At 44.3% G+C, this 15014-nt stretch overlaps 1 protein-coding gene and 1 pseudogene across 2 annotated transcripts in view; one reads left to right on the top strand and one right to left on the bottom strand.

Moving 5' to 3' along the window:
- LOC100737081 overlaps positions 1–6346 on the bottom strand; it is a 43577-nt pseudogene extending 37231 nt beyond the window's left edge.
- NAV3 (neuron navigator 3) overlaps positions 14740–15014 on the top strand; it is an 849425-nt gene continuing 849150 nt past the window's right edge. For both annotated transcript variants that reach the window (XM_021093080.1, XM_021093078.1), the window contains exon 1: positions 14740–14982. The gene's annotated coding sequence lies outside the window, so the exon portion shown is untranslated. The remainder of the gene's footprint in view (positions 14983–15014) is intronic.

The raw sequence follows: 15014 nt of genomic DNA, 5'->3' as shown, positions 1-15014 counted from the left end.
TCTGTGTTACTCTAACATTCGTTTCCATTACCAAGATAACACTACAGGGCTGTCTTTTTGACCATACAGGTGGACCTTGTTTTGTAGCGATTTGCTTTGTTGTGCCTCTCAGGTATTTTGTTTTTGACAAGTTAAAGGTTTCGGGCAACTATGCATTGGGCACATCTATTGGCACCGCTTTTACCTTTTAATCTCCTCCCCTAACTTGCTCCCCACTGGTGACTACTAGTTTGTTATCTTTTTCTGTGAGCCTGTTTCTTTTTTGCTATATTCACTAGTTTGTTGTATTTTTTAGATTCCACCTGTAAGTGATATGTAGTATTTAGCTTTTTCTCTCTGACTTATTTCACTTAGCGTAACACAGTAAAGTTTTTCTTGGGAAATGCTTCTGGTTGACATTCAGTCAAGTCATGTCCATTCCCAACACCAAGGTTAATACCTTTTTCCCCAGATCTTTGTTAAATCACCATGACACCTGCTTCGCAAATAGGAGACATATTCCAATTTTATTAATCTGACATATTCCAATTTATTATTCTGCATAGCAGATTATCCCATCAGAGTTTACCTTTTAAAAAAAGTTATTTTATACTACTTTTTTTTTGCAAGACATGTAGTTTTATTAAGTAAAAGTAATGTTAGCATTCCGGCTGTGGTCCAGTGAGTTAGGAACCCGACGACAGAGGCTTGGATCACTGCAGAGCTGTAGGTTCGATCCCTGGCCTGGCACAGTGGGTTAAAGGATCCAGTGTTGCCACAGCTGTGGTATAGGTTGCAGCTGCAGCTTGGATTCAATCCCTGGATTGAATAACGGGAACTTCCATATGTTGTGGGTGTGGCCATAAAAAATAGTAATGTTGTCACTTTCTCTCCGAATTTTTTGTTTTATTTTTCTAGTCCCTTAAAAATTATTTTCTAGTTTTATTGAGAAATAATTGACATACATTATCGTACTGTTTTAAGGCATAAAGCGTGATGGTTTGATTTGCAACTACTGTGAAACGATTACCACAAGTTCAGCCATGTCTTTTATACAGATAAAATAAAAGGAAAACAAAGACAGATTATTTTTCCTTGCGATAAGAACTCCCAGATTATACCCTGTTAACTTTTCTGTGTATCATAACCAGCTGTATCATCATGTTATACGTTACACCCCTAATACCTATTTATCCTATAATTCTTAAAATCTCTCTCAAGAGAGGTGCCAGAATTCAGCTTTGGAATCATAAGAAGTATCATCGACCATCACCTTTCTCCAAAGGTGTGAGGTTGTTCAGTGGCAGGGTAAATTGTCTTTGATTGACAGAGTATTACCATCCTCAGAAGAGTAATAACTTTGTGTTTGGAGAATATAAGATGGAGAACTGCCTGACATACTTGGAGGGAAACTAAAGTGGTCTCTGGGTGGTTGACATTGACCTAATCCAGACCTCAGAGTCTTGAGAGCTAAGACCTGCAGGTGCTGGGAACTCAAGTGAGAGGCACTCTCGCCCCCGTCCGGCTCTGAAGAAGTAGGAGCCTGTTTCTTTGCAGAACCACAGTAGCCTGAACTTGAATCTGGATTAGAAAGTCATTGGAGTTCCCATCGTGGCGCAGTGGTAAACGAATCCGACTAGGAACCATGAGGTTCCAGGTTCGTTCCCTGGCCTCGCTCAGTGGGTTAAGGATCCGGCGTTGCCGTGAGCTGTGGTGTGGGTCCCAGACCGCTCGGATCCCACCTTGCTGTGGCTCTGGCGTAGGCTGGTGGCTACAGCTCTGACTAGACCCCTAGCCTGGGAACCTCCATATGCCGCGGGAGCGGCTCAAGAAAAGGCAAAAAAAGACCAAAAAAAAAAAAAAAAAGGTCATAATCTCAGCAGTGGATTGGTGCTGATCTGGAGTTTTGTGGAACCCAGCTTCAACAGGGCATCCACAGTGAAGAAAGAAACAACACACAGGACTCCGGTGTTCTCCCCAGTTGAATGTGCAAGTTGCACTGTGCACTCACTGGAGGGTTTTATTGATGGAGAGAGGGTTCTGAAGAAGAAGGTTAATGAATCTCTATGGAAAAAGGAATTAGGGTCTCAAGATATTATTTGGAGACGTGAAAGAGACCTCACTGTATTTACATTCTCAGATCTAGCGCATTTTATACCAGTCTCTTACGCGACCACACTGTAATTTATAGGATAACACAAGTTCACTCAGGATAGTCTTAGTCTATTGTCCTGGTAGGGTTTTAAAGAATTTTCCTTTCACTGTCAAATGTATCCTCATTTGAAAGGTATATGACATGGTTAACCTCTCTGTAAACCCCAATTCTGGGGCTCTGGGTGGAGGAGGAGCCTTTTACTTCCTGTGAAGAATCTAGATCTTGGGAATTTGATCCTAAGACAGCAGCCTGAATATTTTAAATCGACTTGATTAACAAGTATCTACCTGACCAATAAGCTTCCAAATAAAGATGAGGAGGTCGGCTCACAGGCCCATTTTTCTGCAAAGCAGAGAAGGAGGACAGTTTCCCATTCTTCCATTCCCCCCGCCCCCGACATCACCTCACCAAAGGGTGGGATGTACAAACTCTGCTCTGGAGGGTTTATTCTACAACAACAAAAAGGACAGAGAGTTCTCTCCTGAAAGGACAGCCGGGTTAATTCAGGCTTTTGAGGAACAGAAATCAGGACCACAACGGGACACCGGCTCAGTTAATCACAGGCTCTGACCAATTGCACGTGCTCGTCCCTCCTTCGGGTACAGGTAAGAATCCTACCGTCAGCTCTTTCTCCTTGTAAAGGCAAGACCTTGCGTGGACACTCACCAAAATACATGCCGTGTCTCTTCCGGCTGCGCTTTCCTGACTGATGCCTTGCTTCTCACATCCTGTCTTCTAAGCATACTTCCTGTCTCTGGCCACTGCAAAGACGAACGTGAACTCAGCTGAACTTCTGGGACCCTTCGCTGTCTGACTCTGCTCACGACTCGAGCTGCACCTACTTCGTATTTTCAGCCCAGATCAAGGACTCCTTCCTCAAACGGAATGGGCATGCAGTGGATTTCGGCATCTAGTGAAAAAGAAGATACTGATTCACAGGTCCTGCTTGAGTCCTGAGATTCTCTCTCTGTAACTGGATTCCAGGTGGTGCATTTACCACTGGTCCTTTGGATTACATGTTGCATAGCAAGGTTCTATTTGGCCCGTTAAAAATCACTCACTCAGATTAACCCATTTCTCAGAACATTCCGATTAAGTGTTGCAGACTTATCTGTGGTTATTCTTAATCACAGACCACTCATTTGAAATGCATACTCTTTTCTATTACTCTTTAAATATTTTATTCTTATAAGCTGTCATCCCAGGTAGACAGAAAGCTTTTTCATACAGGAATGTTTCCCTACAACTTTTGTAATCACTTACAGTGGGGTGACTCTGGCTTGCATGCAGCAGGTCCACACCAAGTGTGTTGGTGGATTAATTATTCACAAGAGAGTCCTTCTTACTGTTCTATTGCACAAGAGATCCTGAGATACATTTCAATTTACAGTTTGGCAGCAAGCAACTATTTCAAGCAAAATTATAAAATATATTGAAGTGAGGAAATCTGAGCAATCTGAATAAAATGCTACATTTGAATTATTAAATTACCATGCTAAAGCAAGAAGATCTTTGCTGTATAAAATAGAATATAAATCTGAATTAGGCTTTATGAACCAAGTTAGGGGAATATATATATATCATTGTATTATTGCTTTGCAAAACACACTATACATGTGTTTTGGAAAACTCACATTCAAAAAATTACAAGTTATAATCCTGAACATTAGTTCCAAACTTAAAATTTTTAAATTGATTTATTGGATGTGAATATTATCCATTTATATGGGTAGAATATATTCTTACAGAGAGTCCCACTTAAAGAGTTTTGAAAGATCTGAAAAGTTGATGATCTAGGTGTTCTTTTGTGGCAAAGTGGGTTAAAGATCTAGCATTGTCCCTGCAACAGCTTGAGTCACTGCTGTTAGACAGGTTTGATCCCTGGCCTGGGAATGTCCACATGCTGTGGGCAGAACCAAAAAAACAAAAAAAGTTAGGCTATCTACAGAAATAACATACTGTAAACGTTCTTCTTTTGAGAACCTTGGAACAGAGTTGGAAACCTCCCACAGACATCAGGATGTAACAGCCTATAGAAAAGATGGTGAAATTTTAGGGAAAAAATAATATGGTCATACATCCCGATTAAAGACTTTGCATCTCAGTTTTCAAATAAATATATTGATTGAGTCATTTCTGAAGACTTTCAAAGGAAGTCAGATGCTCCTGGGTAAATCTGACGGATATAAATGTTTCAAAATATGTGCTTTAATAAGGGTTTGCACTTGGCCTCAATGGAACAAATCTAAGTCTGCAACCACTTTAACTTTTCCTCATGAAAATCTCATCATGATCTCAGAGTTGAAGAAGTAAATTGAAAGGACCGTCTATTTTCTCATCAGCTACACATCATTCTCTATGAGCTTTTTGTTCAATTCTCTTCATTTTTAAATTAATGAGAGTTTTGGGGCATGTGTTCTTATAAACAGCATTCGACTTACATTTCTCCACTTGTACCCTATTTGGTAGCATTGGCAAGAAGAAACGGTTCTTAACTGGATGTTTTTAAAGATATTAGTGGAATTTTCTCGTAAAGGAAATTATCATTTATCTTCACCAGCATCTGTCATTCTATCTGGTACAGCTCAGAGTGGAAGACTTAAATAAACTTTGATTCTTGGATAGATTAAATAAACTTTGATTCTTGGATAGATGAATGACAACTGGAATTAACACAGAATAAATGTGGTTGTTACAGTTATTGTGGTAAGTGGTAAGGGTGGCCCTTTTAGGTAAGATTCCCGATGAAGCTGGAACTAAAACTGGCTTCCTGAGCACTTATGACTTCAACAGGTTTATAAATGACCGAGAAAGCCTCACTCGTCTGCAAAACATCAAGGAGAGACATTAGCATTTCACCGCTGCTCTCCTAGGACGGCTGTTGCAGGGGCTGAGTTATGACCCTGAATTCCGTGTCATGGGACCCAGGCCCCATCCACCCTTGCAGCATCTCGGGTTCTAAACTGCGACTTGAATCAAGTGTCCATGCGGAAGCGCTCCACAGTAGTAAAGTGTCAGGGAGTTGCAACATGAAGTGTCGCGGCTTGTCGTAAAGAGAGGGGTTCTCATCAAGCTAAACAATGCATTCCTTTTAAGATACGAAGTGGTTGAGAATTCTGTGCGAGTAGGACTTTAAATTAAGCCCATATGTGTATGCATACTCTCATCTACATGGGTTTTGACACTATGTAGGTGCCAATAAAAAAGCACCTAAATTGCAGGTATTAACGAAACATAAATCAGAAACACAAGAGCTCGTTTTCATCAAATGTGTACAGTGGACCCGCAAATGTAATATATTAGGAACACTGAGGTTTAAAAGTTTTGGATGTAGTAAATCAGACTTACAGCATAGGTTCAAATTCATGTCTATCTTTCTATCTATCTAACTGTTGCATAAAGTGATAAGTAGCTTTGGAGTACATGAAGTTGTGGGGAAAAAAGCTGTCTTTGTGTTATTTTTAGATGGTTGTTTTGCCTGAGGGCTCTATCTGCTATTTTGTCCATTATCTACATTATTTATAATAAGTAAATATTCTGTGTTTGAATCCTCAACAGCTATGATTAGAGGGGCATTCTGTGAGTGGAATAAGCAAATCAATAAGACGGTCTATGCTGGTTTTTACTTCCTAAAGGTACCTTGCTAAAAACATTAGAAAAAAACCAATAATGCATCAATGGAAGCTAATAAAATTCCTCTCCAACCTGGCCTTCGGTGATCCCTTGGAAGGAGAAAAAGTTGCATTCCTGTCACCATGCTCGGTGGAATAAATATGAGTAAAAGTCGTTGTCCTGGCTGCTTCATAGGCAGGCAGCTGCAGCTCCCGTTTGACCCCTAACCCAGGAACTTCCACACGCCACAGGTGTGGCTGTAAAAAGAGAAAAAAAAAATGAGTAAAATTCCACCCCACTGCAGGAGTTCATGACTATTCCCTCACTCTTCTGTTCCACGTAACTTTCTGCTTAGGACTTGGAACTCGAATGAATAGAAATAAACAGGACTCTCTTTAGGGGAGATGAATTTTACAAAGACCTGTTGACTCGAGAAGCAAGACCCTTCAACACATTCAGTTTAGACTTTCCACAGGGCCGAATAACTCAGAGGTGACCCCAGCTTTCTATTTACGGCTTACACTTACTGAGTGTTCCACAGGAGTGCGGCTCTGTATTCACCGACAAGGACAGTTGAAGGTGTACTTCTTCTCCCGACATCTTGAACTACTCAAATAGAAACTCCCTTACCTGATTTCTTTATTCCTGAAAGAAAAGGAGAAATCTCTTGGCGTTGGCAAGCACGTCCTGAGCTTTCATTGTGCCGTCCGTGTGCGGCAGGAAGTGATGAACCTTCCCTAACTTTATCTTTTCTCTGGATCCTCTGGCAAGCAGGGGAAAAAATCACTCTCTGTCCCATTTTATTTTCCTGCTGGATAATTCTCCCATTTTTTTCTTTCCCCTAGAATAAGAAATCTATGCAAGTGCATGGTGACCAGATATCAAAGTCAGAATCTTTTTCTCTCTGCATCACTTGGAAAGTCAGGATTGTTCTCACAGAAACAGGGCAGTCACTTTGAAAAAACAGAATATACCTTGCTTATTTTGATTCCGTTTTTGTAGGTTATTTGTGGGCATGCGTATCTGCTGGGGAATTCTAAGTCATAAAGCTTCAGGTAGGTGTGACTTCCTCTCATGTCATGAGCTGTTGTGATTCAGAGTTTGGGGTTGCTCGTTGCAGAGATTTTTCGAGGAAACCTTGGTGTGAGTTGGTGGAACAGCATCCAGGAAGACATTAGTATAAGGAGGGACATTTTTGAGGATTGAAATATTCATGAAAACAGCAGATCAAGATGATTTAGTGATAGAAAAATGTATGAATAATTTGGACACATCCTAGTTTCAGGGGTTATGTGCACTACACTTTCTAGAGGTTTGTAATCCCACTCTCATGTACGACTGGGTCCCTTTGCTGTACAGCAGAAATTGAAGGAATATTGCAAATCAACCATACTGGAATAGAAAGAAATTTAAAAATTCTACTCTCATGGTTGGTGATACATAAAAGTATAAAGCCAATTCTCCTGGTATAACACTAAGTACCTCTGAGGAGCTCACACAACTGCTGGTAGCTCTTAAACCTGTCCTTAGAGGAGGTTCTTGGTCCTGCTGCTCTCCAGACCACCAGCAAGGGTGCACGAGGCCTCTGGGAGAGAGAGAAATGTGATTCTGAGCGCTGATGAGCAGGGAAATGCAGGACTCGCAGCTGGCCCGTCTTGCTCGTTGCCTTGTCTTCTAGGTAACCAAGGCTATAAACAAGGGGCAGCAGGAATGGTCTGGAAATCAATTTGCAGATTATGTAAAAGGTCACCATGGTGCAGAGTGGTGTGCTGCGTTTCGTGGAATACATGCTCACCGCTTTTCCAATGACAGTAAGTGTCACACGAGAGGGGACCGTGCTGCCAATCTCCCGTTAATGCTTTTTAGAACAAACTAGAAGTCAATTTTTAGGACCCTCATTTTATTTTTTAAAATCTTTTTTAAAAATTGAAATATTGATTTACCATATTGTGTTAACTTCTGTACAGCAAAGTGATGCAGTTTTATATATAAACATATATATAAACATATTAATGTATATATATACACATTCTTTTTTTGTTTTATTATTATTATTATTTTTGTCTTTTTGCCATTTCTTGGGCACCTCCTGTGGCATATGGAGGTTCCCAGGCTAGGGGTCGAATCGGAGCTGTAGCTGCCAGCCTACACCACAGCCACAGCAACGCGGGATCCAAGCAGCATCTGAACCTACACCACAGCTCTCACAGCAACACCAGATCCTTAACCCACTGAGCTAGGCCAGGGATCCAACCCACAACCTCATGGTTCCTAGTCGGATTCGTCAACCACTGAGCCATGACGGAAACTCCTACGCATTCTTTTTTAAAAAATTCTTTTCCCTTATGGTTTATCACAGAATATTGAATATATAGCTCCCTGTGCTATATAGTATGTCTTGTTGCTAGTACCCTCATTTTAAACTCTTTTCATATTTTTTCTTTCAGTAGTTTACTTTTTAAGAATTTTATCAGTCACTTTTTAAATTAAACTTATGTTGAAAACATTTGAAGCCTGCAGAGAAGTTAGTCTATTACAATTTCCTTAGTTTTACCTACACATACTTTTATTAACCCATTCATCGTATGTGCATCCTCTTTCTCCATATATTAGACACATTCTTATTCTTTTTTTAAAAAAACTTGTATTTACTTATTTTAATTTTATCGGCATATAGTTGATTTACACTGTTGTATTAGTTTCAGGTGTACAGCAAAGTGAAACAGTCATACATATAAATACATCCACTTTTTCCCCACGTAGGTCTTATTCGTGTATAAGCGACACTCATTCTCATCTAAGCACTTGTTATTACTATCGTTCTTTGCAGCTGTTTCAGGGCACGCTCAGCTGAAATCTTCTGAGATACGTTCTCTTGTTTGATTTCACTGCTACTTTCAAATTCAGGCAGTAACCTATTTTTAAGAGTCCTCTGATTTAAAAATTTAGCTTTTTTTTCCCCGAAGAGATCACCTCCTTCATGACGCAACTCCAGCTGCCTCTGTGAGGGACCCTGTCCAAGTGAAGTCCTGCCACTCACAGCCGCTCCCGCCCCAGTTTCTCCACATGCCCTTTCTTTTCACCCTCTTTATCGACTTCTTGTTCTCTTTACATTTTCCCCCTCACCACTGATATTCTCATAGGCCATGTCCCCACGTTTTCGGTTCAGACCTTTGGAGAGTGAGTAGACCAGTGGCTGATGTAGGAATTAGCATCATGGCCATTTGAAAAAGCACAGGCAAACGCGGGCTGGTGGGTGGCTCTCAGAAAGCCTCGTCTCTTGTCAGCAGCTCAGCACCTGACGTTCAGCTGGCAACTCAGAGCTCTTTTAGGGTCTTCTCCCTGGAGCTCTCATCTGTTAAAGCAGAGAAATGCCATTGATCCTGAAGGTGTCTCAGAAAGAAAATGCAGTTTGGCAGCCTATTTCAGAACTTTTCAAAAGCAACTGCCACGTAGAGGCAGGGTCTCATACTATTAAAAAAAAAAAGAAAAAAAAGAAAAAAAAAGCCTATCCCCACAGATCCTCCCTCAAGGATCCAGGCTAGTAGCCTGAAATCAATTCAAGCAGCTAAAAGGATGAAAGGCGATTTCATGGTCCGGGGTGTCTTCTTTTGAGTGCTCTGCTCGGGGGTTTTCTTTGGCTGCCTGACCAGAGGCAAAGATTAGGGACACAGTGCTTGCTTTCAGTGATCTGAACTTCTATGCTTCTCCCTGGAAAGAAGCCCAGGCTGTGGGAACCAGGGTTCTTTTAATGTCTGTGGGTTAGGGTGGACAGGGTTTACATAGCTACATGGACACCAAGGCGCTAGGAAGAAGGGTTTTGCCTTTTGAGAAGGAATAGGTTTTTCCTTCTTCTTACAGCAATTACAGGGAGAAGAGTGGTCTCTCCGAAAAGGCAAATTGGCTCATTTGTGTAGCCTGAGAGGGCAAAATTTTCATCAGCAGTTTTCTTCTGCCCTGGATCAGTGCTTTGGTTTGAAGAGAGAGGGATTATTATTATTATTATTTTTTCCTCTGAGGTTTTCCTGCAGTCTAGTATCGTAAAGGGACTTTTTACAATCGCATCCATGACTATGGCGCCCGTAGCTTTCAGTGCTGAATGCAAATGATTTTTCTGACCCGGTTAGTTAGAGTAGATAAAAAATGCAATACATAATCCTTCCATAAATTTTTACTTAAGGAATAAGGTACAGGAACTTTCTTTTAACATACTTGATTGAGTCACAACACATGGGTTTTATCTTGGGATAATTTCCTTCTGAACACAAACAAAAACAAACCTCAAGATTATTGATACTTAATTACAGGGCCTGGCACCTCACAGGACAATGATTCATAGACTGTGACCTCTGATCCTGCAGCATCACTCCTGGAAGCGTCTTAGAACCACCATGGCAGGGATTCAAGGATGTGTGCTGGAGAAAATGCTGAGTTCTTTTTTCCTTGTCTTTTTATAGTTTTATCGGAGCATAGTAACCTACAATGTTGTGTTAGCTATAGGCACACAGCAAAGTGAATCAGCCGTACACACGCATATATATCCATGCTTTTTCAGAGTCTGTGTGCGCGCCGGCTACCACGGAGGCGTGAATCGATTTCCTCAGGCGGTGTAGTTGGTCCTTGCGACCGAGGGATTTTGTATATAGGGTGTGTGCGCCTGTCCCAACCTCCCAATCTGTCCCTCTCCGCCAGCGTTTCCCCAGTGGTGAGGTAATTGTGAGTTCTTGGTTCCAAAAGACAATGACGCTACTAATTCTGTGTCGTGAGGCCGTTGTTCCCAGGTTCCAGGGCACATTTTTCAGGACTTATAGACTTCTGGACCCGCCATGAGCATTGCCAATCCACTAGATCTGGGGGCGAGGTGGGGGTGAGGTGAGGGTGCAGGAGGGGTGCAGGAGGGGAGTCCTCATTTCTAACACGTTCCCAGGTGATGCCGTGGTGCTGTTCTGAGGGCTGAACTTGGAGAACCTTTGCTCGAAGACCATAATTCTCAAATCGGGCTCAACATCAGAATCCCCTGTGGTTGCCTTTAAATATAGAAGGGAATGGGCCCCGCCCGAACCAAGTCAGAACCTCAATAGGTAGGTGTGGGCATGGTAGCCTTGCAAACGTCCCAGGTGATTCTAAGGAAGAGCCAGGTTGGACTTCTTCTGCAGATCGTCTCAGAAGAATTGGTCCTCAAGTCTGGTGTCCATCAGGATCACCTGGCAGGCTTTAAAATCCCTGGAGGTTCTGATCCAATTGCTTTGAGGTACAGCCTGGGCACTGAGATATGTGAATGCTTCCCAAGTGATTCTACGATGCAGCTAAAGAACCACTGCCCTAAAGATAGCTTCCAGCTGTAAGAGTGTCATGGTTTTAGCAAAATCCTATGGAAAGGACACAACATTCAAGGAAAATGAACCTTCCTACAGAGAAGTACTAATTTATTGTATGTCACTGCATGGTTGCCCATTTTTTAATGAACTGATTTTATTAGCTGTGGGAGGTGGCTTATTTGTTCCAAATTAGCTGTATTTTTCACTGAAGCCTTATCCCAGATAGCCATAGAATCTGCTTTCGAACTAACTCACTTCTGTTATATCTATAACAGAGTAGACATATACACATGTGTGCTATATGTATAGACAAATATCCAAAGGGAGCAAGACTAAATTTACTGCTCTTTTGATTTCCTCATGTATTTTCTTGCTATTTAATATTTACCTCCACTATGGTAGAATGCAGTGCAGTGGAAATACAGACAAATAAAGAACTCTGGCCTGTCCCGCTGACAGAGGTCTACCTGTCTGGCTTGGTTGGTTGCTAACAAATTTATATAACGTTCAGAACACAATACACAGCTAGAGCAAGACCACACAGAATGGCGCTCAGCAGCCAGAGAAGCCCCTCACTGCAGTGGACTGCTGAGTCAGAGAAGCATCAGTGAAGACTTAGAGGTCCCTGCCCTTGCCTGTGAGACAGAGTCACTTCTGGAGGGAGTGAGAGGGCGAGTGACATTTATCAAAGTAACAAAAACTTATGAACAAGAACGAGATACACAGCAGACACATTTATGCAAAACTGTCTTTGTGGTGCTTATAGTAAAACGTAAGCTCCCTCCCTTTGCATCATGACAAGGACCAAATAGCTGTGTGATATTAACAAGCTGCTGAACTTTTTCATACTTGAGATTTCTTATACATGGGGTCATATATATCTTGCAGGGTTGATAAGAAACAGATGAGGTAATATAGATTGTCTTAAACCTTTCCAGCTGCTGTAACAAGAAAACCAGGGACTGAGTGGCTTCAACAACAAACATTTATTTCTCACAATTCTGGAGGCTGGGCAGTCCAAGATCAAGTAGCCAGCAGATTCGGTGTCTGGTGAGGATAAGCCTCCTTTTTCTCTTTTGGCCACAGCCATGGCATGCAGAAGTTCCCGGGCCAGGGATCGAACATGAGCCAGAGCAGAGAGCCACCAGGGAACTCCTGGACATGCTTCCTAGGTCATAGGTGCCCATCTCCTCACTGTGCCCTCACTTGGAGGAGGGAACCTAATCCCCTCCGAAGACCTTCAAAGACCATCACACTGGGGATTCGATTTCAACGGACGAATTTGGGGGACGTAAACATTGTCTAGAGCAGACGTGGGAAGCATTTAACCCAGTCACTGATACATGCTAGGTGTTCAGAAATATGAATTCCTGTTTTCCTGTCCTTTCTAGTGTGATTCCTAATTTCCTGTGTCGCTCTGTCCTCTGTCTGTGATTGTCGTCACAATCAGCACTGCTGTCCTCCTCCTCTCCCTCTCTCTACCCGCCCTCTGGTTCATTTATTTACTGAGCCAAAATACCGCAGCCAGTGTTCCAGGTACTTGGGGATACAGGGCTAAAGGACCTATCCTCCCTGTGCTTAGCACGCCCAGTCTAGGGCCGAAGCAGACAGGGGAACACAGTTGTCATACCGAAGGGTGAAAAGCAGGTACGGCGACTGCATGGGACTGGCACCAGACTCAGATACGGGTCCCAGGAGTGTTTGGAGAGGTATCCTCAAGGGGTTTAGTTTTGGAGGTTGGGTGAGCGTTACCAGGCATCATGGTGGGGGACGTGGGGAAAGGCAGGGGAGAGGGAATTCCTGGCAGAGAAACAGCGTGGGACAGGTGGGGGTGCGTGGGTGCAGTTTGGGAAGGCATGGATGGCATCAGGTAATGAGCCTGACTTGCTCAGCAGCTGTGGGGCAGGTGTGAGGGATAAAGGAGGCGTAGGTAGGCGGTAGATCGTAAATGCTCTCTGCCTGCGGTCGTCCAAGGGCGGGTCCCAGGCCAACAGCATCGGCATCAGCTGGGGTCTTGATAGGACTACAGATTATCCTGCTCCACGCAGACCATCTAAGGGGAAAAGGCGAACGGGGATACAGGGCCTAGAAATCTTTACTAAGCCCTCCAGGTGATTCTCATGCATGATAAAGGCTGAAAAACCCTGCTCTATACCATAAGGAGAAATCTGGCTATTTTCCTGAAGGGTATGGGCCAACTACAGGAGGACTGTAGATAAGACTATTATTTTTGAAGGCTTCCTCTGGAAGCAAGGTAAAAGACAAGCAAGAAAGGTACATGGAACAGGTGTCAGTACTGGAGGTAAGTCCATGGGGTGATACAGGAAGGCATTTAAGACACTTGAGTTAGAATGTAGCACCTTGCTTTGTGCTGGGCTCATAAAATATGTAAATTCTATGGTAGAGAAATAATACTCGGCTCCTAGAGTAGGATAATCTAGACATAGTAGATTCATTCCTTCTGAGAATACATTCTACCAACCCAAGAGAGTGCCATTCCCATCTATGGAGCATCTGCTACTCTTCCCAAGAGTGACTGTGGAGTCAGTTTGATTGCATCTACGTAAGACCACAGAGAGAGCCTCTTTATCCTCCCTGCCACCTCTGGAGAATCTGGGTTGAACTGGTACCACGGAAGCTGCTTAGCATATACAGCAGTGAAAGCTGATGCTTAGACCAACAAAATAAATAGACTGGACACAATTTCTCTGGTACTCCAAATACATACATGGTGGCATTAAGCCACGTGAATTTATTAACATTCTGTCTGGGCTGTATGTTGGGAACAGCAAAAATCTGAGCCTTATTTGCAACAGCAGTGAGAGAACTGCCCACTGAAACTGGTTTTCCGATAGGGCATGAAAAGGGCCAGCCAGACTAGATGCTTCTTTCCACTGGATTCTTGCTCATTCTCAGCAACAGAAGCAGACTTGCATTTATGGCTGTAGAGAAAAGGTGCCTGCGGGAAGGTGAGCTGTCGGATGAGGCTGGACTAGAGGTGGGATATACCTTCAAGCCCGTTCTCCAGAAGGGAAAAGGAGATGCTTCGTGGACTGAGAAAGGAAGAGGGGAATTTTTTTTTCTTCCCAAGATGTTTGACAGCTGTATTTTCCCGCCACCACCTTTCCTCCAAACCCACGAGTTTCTGCTTGGATTCTGACATAAAACAAGGAATGACCGTCCCCACCCACCCCATTTGTCTCCCTGTGCTTTCGGTGAAAAAAGTCGGTGCCCAGGGACGGAAACGAGCGCGGCTGAAAATAGGTGCAGGACTTGTTGAGCATACAAATCATTTCCCCCCTGGCCTCCAAGGGAGAGAAACAAAAATCCTTCCTGCTCTCTCCTTGCAGCCTGTGCTCTGCATTCGGGAGAGGCGGCGAGGCGGGTCTCGGGCGCTCCCCCGCCATCCCCGCAGGAAACTTCGCCGCAGGGCCGCCTGGGGCCCCCCTGCGCGGGCGGACGCGGCGGGAGTCCCGCGTGCCCTTCGCGGGGGCGCAGACCCCGCGCCCGCGAGGCGCCTGTCCCTTTAAATTCCAGCTGCGCGGCTGGGAAACAGCGCCACCCGCCGCCCGGCCGCAGGCGGCGGCGGGCTCGCTCGCGCTCCCGCTCCCGGCTGCGCGCCGCGCAGGCTGCTCGGCCCGCGGGCTGCTCGGCGGCGGCGGCGGCGGCGGCGCGGGGCGGGGAGGCGCGGCCCGGCCGAGGAGGGAAGAAAGACGCGCCCGGCCGGGAGAGGCGCCGCGCCCGGTCCCGCGCCCGCGCTCGGCGGTCCCGGCCGCCTCCTTCGGGGGTGACGAGCATGTGCCTGGCTGGCGGCTGCCCCCCCGCCGCCCCCTAAGGCGGTTTCCGCAGGAACCTGACCGAGGGGCTCCGTCTCGCAAACCTGAGGATTTCCGCGGCCCGCGGCCGGACCCCAGCCAGGTAACGCGGGGTCGCGCTCGCTTCCATTGCAA

Source organism: Sus scrofa, chromosome 5 (assembly GCF_000003025.6).
Source record: "Sus scrofa isolate TJ Tabasco breed Duroc chromosome 5, Sscrofa11.1, whole genome shotgun sequence".
NCBI classification, from domain to species: Eukaryota; Metazoa; Chordata; class Mammalia; order Artiodactyla; family Suidae; genus Sus; species Sus scrofa.
Note: the sequence above shows the minus strand (reverse complement) of the source record. Positions and strands in the feature narration are given on the sequence as shown.